General features: G+C 35.8%; 1 protein-coding gene and 1 long non-coding RNA gene across 2 annotated transcripts in view; both read right to left on the reverse strand.

Annotated features, from left to right (window-relative positions):
• The window catches only part of LOC142344531 (ras-related protein Rab-11B-like), a 450,398-nt gene that overhangs the window by 241,970 nt on the left and 188,638 nt on the right, over positions 1-19,790 (reverse strand). The gene's annotated exons all lie outside the window — the stretch shown is intronic.
• LOC142343976 (uncharacterized) lies at positions 518-19,004 on the reverse strand. Its single transcript, XR_012759235.1, has 2 exons — positions 18,619-19,004; positions 518-1,037 (listed from the first exon to the last, which is right to left on the reverse strand). It is a non-coding gene; the product is annotated as an uncharacterized LOC142343976 (long non-coding RNA).

Consider the following 19,790-nt stretch of genomic DNA (forward strand, 5'->3'; position numbering starts at 1 on the left):
TGTTTTTCAAAACAAACAATGATAAGTGTGAAATGACTCCATATAACTGCAGCCTCTCATTCTCATTTAGATCCTCATAGAGCAATTGCATCCCCTTTGATATAAAGATTTTGTTGTGATTCTGATTAAGCAATATTTTTTCAAAACTGTCAAAAAAGTGATATGTGATAATGTGCACAATGCTAGAAAGACAGCAAGTTAATGGTGTGAAGTTTAAAAAAATAGTCGAAAAATTAACCTAGCAATGTATGAACGTGAGGAAATGTTTTTTTGCAGCAATGTTATTGTTGTGAAAAAGGTTGTGAATAGTTGAGTTGAATTAATTTCAGAGAACTATAAACAACATCTGACTCCAAAGTTACCACGGTTTTTGTATATGTGCGTCTATTTCAATTAAGGAAGAGCTGCTTCTTTCACTAGCCCGGCAGTGCCATACATTGCATATATGAAAATGCTATACTAAAGCGGAGTCAATCCGCGCAGTGAATAATATCCGTTGTGAAAAATTAGAGCAGTGAAAAGTAGTTGAAAATAATAGTGAGTTGAAAAACTGGATGATTTAATTTTGCTGGAACTCTGCTTTTGCCCTACAAACGCACCCAAAGAAATAATAATAGGGAATAGATATACCTTTAAAACTAAAGATGTAACACACGTTCTCTAAGTTTGCAGATCAAAACCTTTATACAATTTTCCGCTGCACTCCGATGAAAATCGACATGCGAATATTTCAAAACTAATAATCATTCTTTAACTTCTTCAGGTTAATACATTTCATTCAATCATTTTCGCAACTAAAAGCATTAAATTGGTCATTTTTTACGTTTCATCAAAACACTCGCACCGACAACTGTTCTTCACGCATCTATCGAACATTTCACAACGAACTGGTAATTGTCCAATGACAAACAGCCTTCTCGCAACAGAACAGTACTGTTTGCAGCCGTCGTCCGAATCACAGTTGACTTCCCTATACACGTTGTTCACTCTCGAATATTTCCATCGCAGACCTCTAGTATGGCGCAGATTTGGGTTTCCTAAAAAAATTGCGGATCATCCTCGTGAACAAAAATTTTGTTCATGACCATGCGCCAGCAAAATAAAAATTTTGCGCAGATAGTCGTTCGGGTAGAATTAAGATGTTCAACAACTCACTATTAAAGCTAATGTGTTACTACAGCTCGAAGAGGAGTTATGACGATCTTCTGTTTTTCAATCGGTTAAGTGTCACTGAAACAGCATGTAAAAGTCAATGCAGCACGTGTCTCGGTCAATGTGCTGATTAAAAGTCAGTTCGAGCGGTTTTTGTTCATGCTTTTTTTCTCATGGAGAGAGACAGAGAGGATATATATATATATATATAATATAATATATATATATATATATATATATATATATATATATACATGTATGTATAATACACCGTTGTAATTGAAGTATATTTTCAGTGTTTTACAGAGTTGGTTAGTCTGAGAGAACTAGGTAAGCCTACTTCGCCCGCAGAAATAATTAGCCCTAACTCTTCATACTTAATACTGTTAAAAGAGCCCAACAAGGGTCTTCCTTAATTGTAATACGCATCCAGCATTGATCAGCCATGATCAGAGGCAACCAGGAAATAATCAATGATCAGACAGCAGATTGTTTCCTCCATGATCAGTCAATAGGCAGACCCATACCTCAGCCTGTCAATATTATGTTCTCCATAAATTTATGATAATGTATATTATTTATATTTATATAATTTTATTTATATAATATTACATATTCAAAATTATGTTGTAACGATGTTGTGATGATGTACTAATTTACGTTACATTATCTATATAGCATGTGATAATGTGGTATGCTAGGTGTGCTAGGTGTGAGTCAGTTAGTATTAGAGATGTAAAATTAGCCTACTTCGCGCGCAGAAATAAGTAGCCCTAGCTCTTTATACCTTAAGGCTGTAAAAGGAGCCCACCTTGGGTCTGCCTTAACATACATTTGAATATATATATATATATATATATATATATATATGTGCACACACAAGCACACACACACATAGAATGAGAGAGAGAGATAGAGGGAGAGAGAGAGAGAGTGTGAGAAAGAGAGAGAGAGAGAGAGAGAAAGAGAGAGAGAGAGAGTGAGAGAGAGAGGGGAGAGAGAGAGAGAAGAGAGTGAGAGAGAGATAGATAGAGAGAGAGAGAGAGAGAGAGAGAGAGAGCAAGAACTACAAGCTTTAAAATATGCTTGCTAAGCGATGAGAACTTTTGTTCACTTGCAGAATTTTTCGCAGCTCATCATTATAAGTTGAACTGTATCATCTAACCCAAATAGGTAATCGAACTAATATCAACAAGTATGTTTATCTTTGGCACTGTCTTTGATCAATCAGAAAACAAATTAATATTTTATATCAAATTTCGAAATCGTTTTTGTCATTTTTCGGCTTCATATATATTTTTATGCGGTTTTTTTGTTATTCAACAGCATTAGGCCTACGGTAGCCTGTTCCCAGCTGTCCGTTTTTTTTATTCCCCAAATTTCATACTGTTTTTTTATGATCTGCGTTGCTTTTTTTTGTTGACTGTAGCCAACTTTTTTTGCTTCTGAAAATATCACGTGGTACCATCTTTGCAGCCAACATTGGTCAGGCTATGGTCAACCTGAGGCTATGGTTAAGTAAGAGCTCATTCTCACCTAGCCTAAGTTCACATTATTGTAAATTAATATACGCGAGAATTTCTGATCATTCAAATACAAGATCTTTGAAAATTAAACAGAAGATCACGCCCTTACAAGCTGATTTTAATGCAAGTACCAACGTGATGATTCTGTCATACGGACTGGATATTTGTCTTTAGAATACCCATTACCGTATTTAGTTCTTATTTAGTTTTCCCCAATTTCAAGGGCAATTCAATTAATTCATTTTTGCCATCAGTCATCTGATCTTCGTTTCACATTTGTTCAGTTTTCCGACAGGAAGTTGTCTGTTCATGCATGCAAGGAAATACGGATTTCCTTTTTTGCGCATGAATAACTCATGATCTTGTTAACTTCCTCCTAATCTCAACTTTGTTTAATTTTTATTTCACTCTTCTCATTTGCGATCAAATAACTCAGTTGCAATTGAATTTAGTCCACTGCTTTTTGAAAGTAAGCTTTAGAATAGAATAACCATTCGCGTCGCGAATAACCATAATTTAGGGTGGAATTCAAATTCAATCTTTGAATTTCGGCAAACGCTTCGGAGTTGCCCAATTCAACTCCCAGATATACAATTGTGGTTCCATTGACTAATAGTACAGTCAATAAACACAACATGGCGCAGTTATCGGTTGACTCTCGCAAACCCCTCTTCACTTCGACGCTTTCTGAGAGAAGCCAACTATCATACCACCCCTTTCGTGGGACAAATGGACACAACAATGGAAGTTGGCTTTTTTGGCTAGAGAGGGGATCCAATTGGAGACATTGCTCAACCGACCATTCACAACGGTTGCATATCCACCAGAACTTGTGTATGAGGAACCAGTGGAGAACAACACCCAGCTAACTGAACGTGATACAAAAGTTCGCAATCAACAACTAAAGGTGACGTGGAAAAACAGTTGTGAGAAAATTGACGAAATCGGTACTTTGTGTGGCGATAAACCATGGGAACATTGTGAACAGAAGATCATCTCTTCTCTATCTCAACAGGGACACAAGGCACGCATCCGCTCTTCATCATAGAAAAAGAGCCGGTGAAAGAACTCTGGCGTTTGATGGAGGATTCTTTCATAAAAACTGGAAACATAACTTATGACCGTTTCGTTTTCTTGTCTTGAAAACAACAAAAAAGGGAATCAGTAGAAAGTTTCCATGGACGGCTCATAGAACAATCCAAAAATTGTAGCTTGGGAGATGAAGAAACAACACTAAATCGAGACACCTTAAGTCTTAACATGTAAGACTACGACACTCAAAAAGAACTCCTTAAACAGACGGTGTCACAAACAAAAGCTCTTGAAATTGCAATCCATATGAAGATGGGGAGTCGTCAAAATCAGCAGAAGATCAAACAATGCCTTAAAACAAACGTCAGTCAGTGAATGTCATTAACAATTTTCAAGGAAGCAATCGCATCAAGAACTACCAGCAACAACCAAAAGACTTTACTTGTTGAACAATTGTCCCTCAAAACTATCAAAACATCAGCATTTGCGCTAATTGTGGTCAGCGCTGGAGTCATAATCAACGTCCAATTGGCACCGCAAAATGGTAAGAAATGTAATAACTGCGGAAAAACTGCATAAAAATGTAGCAATTGCAAAAATTGTCGCAAAATTAGAAGCCACAAGCTCAATCATCACCACCTAAACAAACGAACGTAAACCAGATTGACACAACCACCACAAAACGTGATGACAAGGAATCTGTCAACTACATAACTAGTTACCAACAAATCTATGTTCAAATCTACGACTCCAATTATGACAGCGATTCCAATGACTATGTGGCAGCAATCTCTAGTGATGCTGCAAATCAACTCGAACCCCTTAAAGCAAAAATTCAACATCCTTTCCAACTCGATGATTAACTCAGGCAGTGTGTGCAGTATCACCACAAAAACCTTAGCTATTAAAGTTCTCAAAAGTACACCATCTCAAAAGTACACGATGGATCACCACAAAACGAGATAGAGATCTCAAAAAATTCTCTAAAGAACCGATAAAAGTTCTGTACGAATTTGCAACCAAGGTCGTCTACAAGGATTGGATATGCGCGGATGCCTGTTCAACAGTTGCAGAGGAGTACACAAACTCATCATTGGAAGAGACCTTTTCAGTAGCTTTGGATTGGCAGTGGTGCAACAAGCAAAAAGGGGTAAATGCGTTAACAATATTGATAATTCTATATGCAAAGTAGACAATCGTGCCGAAATTTTGAAATCTGATTTCAAGACACATGTAATTATATCAAAGTTTTATCAAAATTTTACAGCAAAGCATCAAAAAGGTCGCGGCGTTCCGATTAAATTCAAATAAAGTATTACAATTGAATTAGATTCTGAAGTCTCGACAAATCAATCCATAAAAATAAACATCAAATGCCTAACATTAAATTGTCAATAGATTCAATATCACATCATCTTAGAGAAACAGCGAAAAAGGCCAACAAGCCTTTTTTCAACTATAGACCTCAAATATGCATATAGTCAATTACAATTACACGAAGACACCGCAAAACACTTTAATGTTAAAATCATTTGTGGAGGATCTACAAGCACATACAGATTTAAAAGCGGAATTTACAGTCTCACGGACATATCAGCTAAACTCAAAAAAGCCACGGATACGCACTTGTAGGCCATCAAAACAACTATTGTTATCTTGACGATATCATAATCGTTAGTACCAGATCAGAATCCGATCGTCTCAGTTATGTCAATAAATGTCTTAAAAAGTTCGATGAAGATAAATTGAGAATTAACCTCCAAAAATATCATCTGCCTAAAACAGAGATTGAATGGTTCGGTTAAAATTTTACTCAAACTGGCTTTTCACCAATTGAAAAAAAAACTGCATCTATCTTAGCCATACCACAACCCTCAACATTCGAAGGTTTAAGATCCTTCTTTGGATCAGTACATAACACCACTAAGTTTATACTAAATTTAGCACAACCTTGCCACCTCTCAGACCACTTCTTGAAAGGTCTACTAAGTTCCATTGGACCAAAAAAAACATAACAAGCCCTGTAATATCATAAAAGACTAATTTCTGCAAGCATTTAAAATTGCCATTATACCCAAATTGGACTTTCGAGTAAAGTGCAATGCAACACCTTCCCAACTGGGCGTAGCACTTGAACAAAACACTCCTGATGGATGGAAGCCGATAGCATTTGCATCACGTTTTCTCTATCCTACAGAAGAACGCTACAGCGTTAACGAATTAGAATTACTAGGAGCTGTTTGGCCAATTGACTATTTCAAATACTAACTCTACGGAAAATTTCCTTGGAACAACTAACCATTGACCTTCACTATCAATCTTTAAGCAACATTGGTCAGATAAATCGTATAATAGTCCAAATTCTATTTGGATCGATTTTTTACTTCCTTATAGTTTTACAATTGAATAAATTCCTGATCGAAAACGGGCCTTGTAGATTACATCTCTCGAAATCCTTCTGCCAAAGCAAAGCAAATTTCATCTTAGGTTGAACATTTTGTGGTAGCCACAATATCTAAAATCGGGAACTCTTTTAAATACCTTATTGAACTCAAACCACAAGCATTACATAAACTAGATAGCATTCTCAAGTCAAATTCACACTTATTACAATCGAAAAAGTCAATTGCACTGCAAACACCTAAATTAAATATTGACAGTTCAAAAAATCAGATAAAGGCAGTTGCATTGCATTCAACAACTCAAAACTCTTCGTTACCAATTGCATCGCAATTAACATTACGAACTAAATCTATTAATTCTAAATTATAAACACGTCAATCGCGTCGCGAACACCATTCAAACATTTTAAACCACAGTTTGCACTAAGTAATTCACCATTGCATAAATCACATTCCTATAACAACTTTGCTGCCTCTACACGGCAAATATTCTACAATAAAGAATGTGAAAAATTTGAACAATTAACCCCATTAAGGCCCGTATTTGATAACAATTCAAATAATCACCACAAATTCTTTATATTGGGCGCGAAAATAAAAAATTCCATTGACTAATAGTACAGTCAATAAACACAACATGGCGCAGTTATCGGTTGACTCTCGCAAACCCCTCTTCACTTCGACGCTTTCTGAGAGAAGCCAACTATCATACCACCCCTTTCGTGGGACAAATGGACACAACAATGGAAGTTGGCTTTTTGGCTAGAGAGGGGATCCAATTGGAGACATTGCTCAACCAACCATTCACAACGGTTGCATATCCACCAGAACTTGTGTATGAGGAACCAGTGGAGAACAACACCCAGCTAACTGAACGTGATACAAAAGTTCGCAATCAACAACTAAAGGTGACGTGGAAAAACAGTTGTGAGAAAATTGACGAAATCGGTACTTTGTGTGGCGATAAACCATGGGAACATTGTGAACAGAAGATCATCTCTTCTCTATCTCAACAGCGACACAAGGCACGCAGCCGCTCTTCATCATAGAAAAAGAGCCGGTGAAAGAACTCTGGCGTTTGATGGAGGATTCTTTCATAAAAACTGGAAACATAACTTATGACCGTTTCGTTTTCTTGTCTTGAAAACAACAAAAAAGGGAATCAGTAGAAAGTTTCCATGGACGGCTCATAGAACAATCCAAAAATTGTAGCTTGGGAGATGAAGAAACAACACTAAATCGAGACACCTTAAGTCTTAACATGTAAGACTACGACACTCAAAAAGAACTCCTTAAACAGACGGTATCACAAACAAAAGCTCTTGAAATTGCAATCCATATGAAGATGGGGAGTCGTCAAAATCAGCAGAAGATCAAACAATGCCTTAAAACAAACGTCAGTCAGTGAATGTCATTAACAATTTTCAAGGAAGCAATCGCATCAAGAACTACCAGCAACAACCAAAAGACTTTACTTGTTGAACAATTGTCCCTCAAAACTATCAAAACATCAGCATTTGCGCTAATTGTGGTCAGCGCTGGAGTCATAATCAACGTCCAATTGGCACCGCAAAATGGTAAGAAATGTAATAACTGCGGAAAAACTGCATAAAAATGTAGCAATTGCAAAAATTGTCGCAAAATTAGAAGCCACAAGCTCAATCATCACCACCTAAACAAACGAACGTAAACCAGATTGACACAACCACCACAAAACGTGATGACAAGGAATCTGTCAACTACATAACTAGTTACCAACAAATCTATGTTCAAATCTACGACTCCAATTATGACAGCGATTCCAATGACTATGTGGCAGCAATCTCTAGTGATGCTGCAAATCAACTCGAACCCCTTAAAGCAAAAATTCAACATCCTTTCCAACTCGATGATTAACTCAGGCAGTGAGTGCAGTATCACCACAAAAACCTTAGGTATTAAAGTTCTCAAAAGTACACCATCTCAAAAGTACACGATGGATCACCACAAAACGAGATAGAGATCTCAAAAAATTCTCTAAAGAACCGATAAAAGTTCTGTACGAATTTGCAACCAAGGTCTTCTACAAGGATTGGATATGCGCGGATGCCTGTTCAACAGTTGCAGAGGAGTACACAAACTCATCATTGGAAGAGACCTTTTCAGTAGCTTTGGATTGGCAGTGGTGCAACAAGCAAAAAGGGGTAAATGCGTTAACAATATTGATAATTCTATATGCAAAGTAGACAATCGTGCCGAAATTTTGAAATCTGATTTCAAGACACATGTAATTATATCAAAGTTTTATCAAAATTTTACAGCAAAGCATCAAAAAGGTCGCGGCGTTCCGATTAAATTCAAATAAAGTATTACAATTGAATTAGATTCTGAAGTCTCGACAAATCAATCCATAAAAATAATCATCAAATGCCTAACATTAAATTGTCAATAGATTCAATATCACATCATCTTACAGAAACAACGAAAAAGGCCAACAAGCCTTTTTTCAACTATAGACCTCAAATATGCATATAGCCAATTACAATTACACGAAGACACCGCAAAACACTTTAATGTTAAAATCATTTGTGGAGGATCTACAAGCACATACAGATTTAAAAGCGGAATTTACAGTCTCACGGACATGTCAGCTAAACTCAAAAAAGCCACGGATACGCACTTGTAGGCCATCAAAACAACTATTGTTACCTTGACGATATCATAATCGTTAGTACCAGATCAGAATCCGATCGTCTCAGTTATGTCAATAAATGTCTTAAAAAGTTCGATGAAGATAAATTGAGAATAAACCTCCAAAAATATCATCTGCCTAAAACAGAGATTGAATGGTTCGGTTAAAACTTTACTCAAACTGGTTTTTCACCAATTGAAAAAATAACTGCATCTATCTTAGCCATACCACAACCCTCAACATTCGAAGGTTTAAGATCTTTCTTTGGATCAGTACATAACACCACTAAGTTTATACTAAATTTAGCACAACCTTGCCACCTCTCAGACCACTTCTTGAAAGGTCTACTAAGTTCCATTGGACCAAAAAAAAAACATAACAAGCCCTGTAATATCATAAAAGACTAATTTCTGCAAGCATTTAAAATTGCCATTATACCCAAATTGGACTTTCGAGTAAAGTGCAATGCAACACCTTCCCAACTGGGCGTAGCACTTGAACAAAACACTCCTGATGGATGGAAGCCGATAGCATTTGCATCACGTTTTCTCTATCCTGCAGAAGAACGCTACAGCGTTAACGAATTAGAATTACTAGGAGCTGTTTGGCCAATTGACTATTTCAAATACTAACTCTACGGAAAATTTCCTTGGAATAACTAACCATTGACCTTCACTATCAATCCTTAAGCAACATTGGTCAGATAAATCGTATAATAGTCGAAATTCTATTTGGATCGATTTTCTACTTCCTTATAGTTTTACAATTGAATAAATTCCTGATCCAAAACGGGCCTTGTAGATTACATCTCTCGAAATCCTTCTGCCAAAGCAAAGCAAATTTCATCTTAGGTTGAACATTTTGTGGTAGCCACAATATCTTAAATCGGGAACTCTTTTAAATACCTTATTGAACTCAAACCACAAGCATTACATAAACTAGATAGCATTCTCAAGTCAAATTCACACTTATTACAATCGAAAAAGTCAATTGCACTGCAAACACCTAAATTAAATATTGACAGTTCAAAAAATCAGATTAAGGCAGTTGCATTGCATTCAACAACTCAAAACACTTCGTTACCAATTGCATCGCAATTAACATTACGAACTAAATCTATTAATTCTAAATTATAAACACGTCAATCGCGTCGCGAACACCATTCAAACATTTTAAACCACAGTTTGCACTAAGTAATTCACCATTGCATAAATCACATTCCTATAACAACTTTGCTGCCTCTACACGGCAAATATTCTACAATAAAGAATGTGAAAAATTTGAACAATTAACCCCATTAAGGCCCGTATTTGATAACAATTCAAATAATCACCACAAATTCTTTATATTGGGCGCGAAAATAAAAAATTCTACGACAACCTCACATATGAATACGACAACCCCAAAAATGCCTTGCTCTTTGCCCAAAATAACTGCATCATCAACTACTAAGAAAAGTATTCGATCAACTCCATGTCAAAAATGCCAACAGGAAAATCCAACAAATTTACTCCTACCAAAGCACGAGTGACTTTTTCGGATAAATCTCTATGAAACACAGCAACCGGAACAGATAATTCCTCTAACACGAAGACAACACCCTCAACCAGTGCCCTAGACACTGCAGACGACCTGCTATTAACAGACACAATTAACCGCATCTTCAATAGGAAGCTACTGGCAATGTTCACCGGGAAAGACGCCATTCTGATGGAAGTTAGAAATTGCGTCATCCGCAACGACGGAGAACGGCTCAAAAATATAAGCCTCTTTTTGTACTCCTACTGGCGTGATATGAGCGTCAAACATGGATGTTTTTGTATTGATGAACGAGTAGCCATACCCAAGGCAATCATGGATGCCATACTGGAGGATATTCACTCCACCCATCCAGGGAACTTCGCCATGCTTTTGCTGGCTCACAATATCCGGTGGCCCTATATCCACCGAGATCTACTGGCTAAAGCAAGTGAGTGCAAAGCCTGCAAACAAATCGTTAAGAATTTAAAATTAGTGATTCCGCATAGCGAATGGTCACCTTTACCCAATTGTATTGAACCGAATGACGAAATTCAAATAGAATTTGGTGGACCTATTATTATTGAAAAGATAATAGAACAAAATTTCATAGCAAACCTTGATCGTTATACAAAATAGCCTACCGTAGAAATAGTAAATAACGCTTCTAGTACACTAGTACAAATGTAATTAAATTCCTAAATACATCTATATATATATATATAAATATATATATATATATATATATATATATATATATATATGTATATATATATATATATATATATATATATATAATCGTGAAGTACCGATAACAATTAGATTACATCTAGTTATAAGTTCAACAGGTAAAATTTTCGGAACAATTTGTATTGAAAATAATTTTTAACCAGTGTATGCACCCGCAAACGATCATACAGCAAAAGGCCTTGTAGAACCTCTTATTCAAAATATTAAGCGACAATTATCATGTATGAAAGCACATACAAACAAAAAATTTAATCATGAACATGCAATTCCAGCAATTATGCAACGGTTTCGGATAACTAAACAAAAATCAGCAAAATATCACACCATTTGGAGCACATTTCGGCAGACAATGTAATGCACCAATGTCTAATATCACAACAAAATCAAATTATAAAAATCTGAATTATACTAAGATAATTAAACATTGTTTAGACGAGGATAAAATCCCAGGCCGATTGTATCTTACAGATGAGCAGTGGGCGGATACCGGAATGTGCTCTGATGAGGAAATAGAAGGTGTAACCTGCGTCGCAAATGCCCGTGCTCACGATGAGCAACATTGGATGAAAGATGAGGAAGCCAGACTGATGTGGTCAGAGAGTATCTCTAGACCAATCCCATGCAGCGAATGTGGCATTCAAATAAAAATAACCAAGAAGATTAACAACGCACATCGCCAGAAAATTAATTTGGACGGCTTTTACGAAGTTTTGGCTCCGGGAAGTACGGTTGGCAAAGTGAGTCCAACAACTAGCATTATAAAGGAACCTAAGCGACCAGAAGTACGCGTCCGCAACTCGGACATAGCCAAATTTGGCACGAAGCACGATCGCAACACGGAACTAGGCCAATATGTTGATAGAAGACCCACGAAAATTCATGATAAGAAGACCCTTGAACAAAAAATCAATAACCACAAACATGATCTTTCGAGAAAAGATGTTAGGCGCAGAAAGATGAAACGCACCCGAAAACAACCCAATAATATGAGTGTTATATCTTCTGTGCGATCGCGTCTATCTACTTCAGGCAACGTGGCTAGAGCTCTGAAAATGAAAATCTCTAAAAGGCATCCTAAACATGTTGAGGCGTTTCAAAATCGACCGTACTTAACACATATTCTTCACTTTAGTCCGGCAGAGCCAATTGCTGCTCCACCGACATAACCGTCTGTGGCAAGCCCATTTGCGCCGCAAATAGCTCCTATTTTGAGAAAGGAGAAGCGCTCAAAAGGAGTTATTAATACTTCCGACACTGACACACCATCTGTGCGACAAAGCAACAGACAATTAAAGAAGCAAAAGAAGACTTCTGATCAGTAAACGCAATCCCTTATTCGGGATGTCCTGGACACACATGAGAGTTCTACTGACATTACTGTTTCTGACACAGCATTAAATGGTGTAGCCCCTCCCAGAAATCCGAATGAACGTTGGACAGTTGATCCTAGTCTCAACCTACCAATGGAGATAAAAATGACTGAACTTGAGGCAGAAAAGCAATCGGATAATTCTGAGTAAAACGATTTTAAAACTCTTCAAACTATATATTTAGTTTTATTATATTAATATTTGCTATTATACAACCGGTGAATAGGTACCAACTGTTTTATTTTTATAATTAATGCTTAAAAATTTGTTCAACAGGGGGAAATTCATACGGACTGCATATTTGTCAATAGAATATCCAATACAGTATTTAGTTCTTAGTTAGTTTTTCCACAATTTCAGGGGCAGAATTTCTTCAGTCATCTGATCTTCAATTCAGATTTGTTCAGTTTGTAGACAGGAAACAGTCTGTTCAAGCATGTAAGCAAATACTGATTTCCTTTTTTGAGCATCAAAAACTCGTGATCTTGTTAACTTCCTCCTAATCTCAATTTTGTTTATATTTTATTTCACTCTTCTCATTTGCACTCAAATAACTCAGTTGCAATTCAATTTATTCAACTGTTTTTCAAAAGTAAGCTTTAGAACAGAATAACCATTCGCGTCGCGAATAACCAATTCATAAGGTGGAATTCTGATTCAAATTCAATCTTTAAATTTCGACAATCGCATCGCAATTGCCCAATTCAACTACTGGATATACCAGTGTGGCTCAATTGACTAATAGTACAGTCAATAAGCACAACAGATTCTTTGTCTAAGACTATCATAACTTTCAAAAAATGCCGTTATCATGGCCGATAAACAAAACTGCAAATTGCTGAGATCATGTCCACTTAACAAAAAGCCTACTGTCGTTTGGTACAAAGTCATCATATCAGAAAATGACTAAGAATCACGTCAACAATTTGGCTCAAAAATAAAAGAGGGCCATTTTTTGAAAATTGTCTGTAGAGGTGATTTTCTTCTCACGCATAAAAAAATCCATTTTTTTTACAAAGGACTGCTTTTTGCTTTTTTAACCCATCAGTTTTCTTGGCAGGTGCGTTTCTTTTAAAGTGTTTGAAATTTTGAACTCCTATAAATTAATCTTCTTCTGATTTTTTTTCGACGTTGTCTAATATCTGCCCAATTGAAGTTCTCGCAGTAACCTGACCTCCTTGTGTCAGCTGAAACATTCTGAATAATGGCGCATGAGTCAGCTAACAGACAAACAATCTTTCTTTGACAATTTGAGAAGCTTATCTTTTAGTGGATTGGGTTTTCTTTGGTTGTGCGTTCAACAATTTCTCTACCAAATAGAAAATGGGAAGTTAGTTAGATTTTTTCATCTTAATTCTCCTGGCCCAAACATTCCCCCCGTTTGTCTGCAGGCAGCAAGCCCGCGGTTGCCTTATGCTAGTTCTGGAGTTTTCACGGCCTCAGTGTCATTGTGGAATTTCAGCAAAAGTGATCCAACTAAGCTACTAAATATAATTCACACCGTTTAACTCAACTATCAGAGAGGATGATTGCTTCAAAAGTGCAGACCAAAAAAGTCGAACAGTTTAGCGTCGAAGCCGCAATTCATCAATTGGTTCCGCTGGCTAATTTTAAAGTTTCGTTAGGTACAACTTTATTGATATCGATACAATCTACGAATAAAAACTCAAGCGATCAAAGTTAGTTGTCTGGAAGGAAAGTTTTATAGAACGGATTTAGTGCAAAAACTGTTCCCATAATAATTTGAAGTAAACTGGGGTCTTACGATCATTCAGAAATCATATGAGTGAAAACCAAAATGTTATTATGGAAATGTCTAAGCACTTTGTCTTGGTGCTCCTAATATATTGTGTATAAAACGCTGCAACACATCAAAATCATATGGCAATTTAAAAAATGATTTTTGCGCTAACACATGCTTTTAGAAAACAGACCCGGGCAAATTTTAGCTAAAAATCAGAACTATCAAATCAGAACTATCAAAATCGAAACTATATTAAAAATCAGAGCCAGCAAAATCAGAAATTTAGAAGAATCTGATTCGGTTGATGATGCATGGCTCAAATTTTCTACCACCAATTAGGCAGCTGGTTCGGCACCGTTCAGGTGACTGGTTTATCAAATAAACAACGGGTGTTCTTTCAGCTTGACAAAAAGACTCAACCTATGTTGCAATCAAGCAGCATTTTGCCAGGAAAGAGGAGATGAATTTGTAAGACACAGCAAGATCAGAGGCCCAGTTGTCCCTGCGGACGCCTCGGTTGATTTGACTCGAGCTGTTGAGGAGCAGAGTTTTATAACATAGAGTATATCACAAGCCTGCAACCAAACTGAATTGGATGTGCGGATTTTACAGCTGACTACCTTTGTGGCGAAACTGAGGAATCAAAATTTGTCAATGTGAAACTCGTTTTTCTGAAATTGGAATACAATTTGTGCTCCTTTCTTCGGGGTTATTGGGTAACTTTTTTTTAACAACGTTCGAGAAAACACAGAAACCCTTCGACTGCTGGAAAATAATTTTCATGTCTAAATTTTTTCTTGTGGCCTTCAACAGACTTGTTAAATATGTTCTTATTGATGCTTTTAGAGGTACAGTCACAATTATTTTCCTCCATGAATTTCTGGTTGTTTCGTTATGTGTACCCAATAAAAGCAATAATACAAGTTTTTGATAACCATTGCGATTTGACAGGCCTCCATATATAAAATGAAAACACACTTGTATTTCACCCGATGAGCGGGGAATAAAAAGAGACACGATAAGACTTTTCAATCTCAAAGGAAGTACAGGGAAACAAGGAGGCTCGTTAATGTGCGTTCGCACATGATGTTCTGACCCGAGCTCATCTACATTTTTGACTTCATTGTCAACCAAATGAAGGGATAACAAAAATAGATGTTTGAGTTTTAAAAAATTCGTTTCACAACCAAACTACTAAATGATTTACATAATGACATGCGTCATTACAGCGCTCACGAGATCTGCCATTATAAAGACTACGAGAAAAAACAAAAAACAACAAAAAAACAAAAACAATTTCATGGAAGAAACCCAATATCTAAACTTAAAAGCACCTAATAACAACGTCAAAATGCAATCAGATAAAACCTTAACTACACAGATTTAGTTTTTCTTAACTATGCAGCAGATGGATGTTTTCCTTCATGAGACTAGGTAATAAGTCGACAAAGAGGAGAAACATGAGGTTCAAATCAAAAATCAATCAACAGTTTTTAAACCAAAAACTTTCAAAAGTCTAGAAAGAAATCTTTAGCTTCTAACAAAACAATTCTAGATATTTTTACTAAAAAGCCAAAATGAAACCAATGGCACCTGTATTTGGTTAGACTCAGCCATAGGAACGGACTAAAGACGCAGAAAATCTCAAAAAAATTACGAACAATTTGCAAAAACACAAATTATTGAAGCCATTAAAATCATTAGCTATTATCTATATATTATGTTTTTTATTTAAATTTTTTTCAAACCAATTCAACGAAAATCATATTAAAGAATAAATAAGTTCATTTGGGCCACATTTGAAAATCATTGGGATCTGTTATTACCTGATTGTGCTAAAAGAAGAGAAAAAGGAACACAATTATACCAATCAAAAATTTTTTTATGAAAACGCATAATGTCCACCAAACAAAACATCAGTTATGACATAATATCAGTGGACAAGTTAATTTTTGATTATCATTGAATTGGATGGGACCTCTCAATGACGACAAGAAGTTACAAGTTGACGCAAAGAACAAAAAAAACTTAAAAGTTTGAAAAAAAAACTTTGGATATGTGTAATATTGTAAACTTCAAAACTATTCGCCACAAACTGATTGCTTCAAGCAATATCGACAATTGCAACTTTATGGCTCCGGTCAGCATTAATTTCAATAGCTTTCAATGGAATTAAATAAACACGCTAAGTTCTGCACACGATGGTAAAACGAAGATAATTTTCATTCATAGGGCATCAATAATTCATCACAATAAGTCGTCTGGCGATGAAAAATACATTAAAACCACGACAGTTTTGAGAAAACCTGTAGTATCAACGTCATAAAATTCAATACCGTTCATCGGAAGCCATTAAAAACGCTAAATTATGCTGGAAAGGTTGTCGATGTTACAACAAAGATCTTTATTTTTTTGAAGTTATCAAGAGGAAATTACAACATGTCCCTGACTATGAAAACAACAACAAATGCTGGCAAAATCCAAAAATTCAATAGAAAGTGCGAGAAGAAAGTGTTGAAGCCATTTAAACCATAGGCTTTCCTCTGAAAACTTTTTCTACGATCCATTACCCTTCTTCTCTAAGCCAATGGGAGCTATCAAAATTACGATAATGTAACAAAATTCAGAAGGAACAAAAACTACGAAAAAAAACTTCCAAAAAAAAAAATAAAGAAAACTCGTGCATCGAATTTAAAAAATCAATAGTTAGTATTAAAACCCACTAACTAGATAAATTTTGTTTGAAGCACAAAATAAAGGGGTTTTTGTCTTTACTGAGACTGACTTTCAGTTCTCGAAAATATGTTTAAGATTGATTATTAATGATTAAAAAATTTTTCAAAAAAAAAAATTCCAAAGTCTTAACAGCCATTAGTTCCGTAGCTTTCAACAGAGGTCAGTAAATAAATTCAGCTACGGCTCGGTTTGAAGGCAAAAACATTTGTCATGCATAGGTAATCAATAAGATATCACAATAACTCTTATGACTTTGAAAACAACAACAAATATAGGCAAAAACCAAAAATTCTGTAGAAAAGTGCGAGAAGAAAGTGTTGAAGCCATTTAAACCATAAGTTTTTTCTCTACAAACTTTATCTATGATCCATTGAACGTCTTCGTTGGAACAAGTGGAGCCATAAATGTTAGGATAACCTGAGAAGATATCAAAAGAACCAATAATACAAAGTGTCCAAAAATTAGAGAAAAGTTGAAATCTTGTGGCATTGAAGTCTTATAACTAATAGTTAGAAGATAAAACTGCTAACGAGATTAATTGTGGTTGCACTGGCTGCAGTGGGAAGGAGGGGAGAGCTGTAATTACTGAGACTGACCTACAGTTCACAAAAATAAGTTTACGATTGGTTAAATTTAAAGAAAAACTTCAAAAAATTATTTTCGAAGACTTAACAGCCAATAGCCTTCCCCTCAATGCACTAGATAAGATCACTTAATGCTCATTGCAAAATCTATTGCACTTTTAGTCAACAATATTTTGCCATAGGATTCCAAAAATTTAGTAAATCCTCAAAAAGAACATCAAAGTTTCGTTAAAAATTAAGAAAACTGATATACGAATCCAAAAAAAAAAAACAAGCAATTCTTTGGAAACGAAATTTTCGTTCATTAGGCTTCCCTCGAAAGTAAATGAGGTTTTTCATTAACGGAATCTCAACACGATAAGTGACTAGTCTCTAGGTGACTTCAAGAAACAAAAAAATGGAACGTTTTCCAAAAAAAAGAGCTCTCAAATAGAAATAGAATTTTTTTGATAGTAAACTTCCCTTTGAGACCAGAACTAGTCTTTTTATCGCCTGTCGTCGATTAGGAACATTAAATTGATTTCTTTGGTGGCATGAAATGTAATTTTGATTCAAAATTTTCATAGAGAAACTGTTAATTCGAACAAAAATTACGATAAAAGTGAACAAAAGTGAACCAAATATCCCGTGTTCACGTGAAACTTTAGACCTCGATAACTCCTCGAACAACAACGAAATTCAAAATACTTTCTTTTAATTTCGAATTCTACGCTTGATGAGCTTTTTAATGATACCATTAACATTAACATTTCTTTATGATGAATATATCGATCGGCCAAAATTGTCTGAACAACAAAACCCAATTGAGTATATAATTCCTCCCCCAACAAGTGGGGTCGGGACAACAAGTCGTGTTTTCTTTTTATCGAAACTATCCTTGACAATAATTGAACGTCGACCTCAAAATTGAACACTTGTTTAGCCTCTATGATTGGATAATCTTCATTATTCTTTATTTAACCCTATTGTCTTGATAATTTGTTTTCATGAAGCTTATTGTCTAGATTTTCTGCGACCCTTTTCCTGACCCTGTAAGTCGGGTCGTAGAGCGCTGTAAATCCTCATTGCAACGTCTACAATTATGAGACTGGAGGAAAATTAGGGAAAACTCAGCCGGAGTTCATCTATCGTACCTGTCCTGGGGTCTCGATTGACAAAACGCCCATAGTTTGTTTCAGTTGCAGCTGTTATATCTTGTCCCTGATGCGGTCGTCGATCTAGTGACATCAAAAAATCTTCTCCATTTAGGAAAGCAGTTCGGTCTTTTAAGTCATCGGGGTCTTTTTCGAATCTGAATTGCTCAATAGTCAACGTCATCATAATTACGCTAAAGTAAAAGGTAAACATTTCTAATTTAATATAAAAGGATATTCAGTGAGTATAGTTTTATATAACGAACAGGTTTTTTTGAACAACGTTTGCACCTCACTAACTAGTCAAATGCCAAATATGTTCAATACATTTTTGAAACTGAGCTGCGGAAAAAGATACAAATCTGTTTCTCTGAACTGAACTCAACTTATTTCTGGAATGTCTAAATTTAAGTTGTTCGTTTTTGTTTGTGAACAAATATAGTGTAACTTCAAATAATCAACCTTGTGAACTGAACTCGTATTTGCAGTATCATTAATCAGGTTTCAACGTATCAATAAGTTTTTGCAAGCTTATTTAATTCAAAGGCGAAAAAGGGAAAAGGATTGTATTACACTCCGAATGGTATCAAGTTTTGAAAATAGTGCTCTCAGCCGGTTTTTTTAATCGAATAAAGAGTACAAATTTTACATTGAAAAATGTCTCAAAAATGAGTGCAAGTAGATAACGAGCTGCTGGTTCAGACGTGCGAAAGCAAGGTCCTGGGCGTATTCCTCAAAAATGGATAGTTCTGAGAGTGGGGTGCTCTTCTCTGTATTTGTTGTATCGAATCATATAAACTATAACTAAATCCATTATAAAACAATCCGAAAACTGATGGTTTAAAAAAAGATAAGGGAAAAAAGATAAATAGAAGAAGTAACAGGACTGCTTTTTGATAGTTAATTACACTAATAGTTTCGACGCATTTATATCTATATCATTTGATGCCGCTTTGCGTTGTTCTGCTGTTCTATAGTGTTTAATCGGATCTAATCTATACTGGAACTCTTAGAGGTCGATCGATTGAAACGCTTGAAAGCATATTGAGGCAATCTCTTACGTGACCGCGTACGGGTATCACGAACGTTGCCAGAACCTTACTAGATGTTCCATTCAATTGCAAGAGTCTCGCTATTTGTTCAATTTACTTATAAGAATCTTGCAGCGGTTT

The sequence above is a fragment of the Convolutriloba macropyga genome, chromosome 8, assembly GCF_964194025.1.
Source record: "Convolutriloba macropyga chromosome 8, txConMacr16.3, whole genome shotgun sequence".
Taxonomy (NCBI): Eukaryota; Metazoa; Xenacoelomorpha; order Acoela; family Convolutidae; genus Convolutriloba; species Convolutriloba macropyga.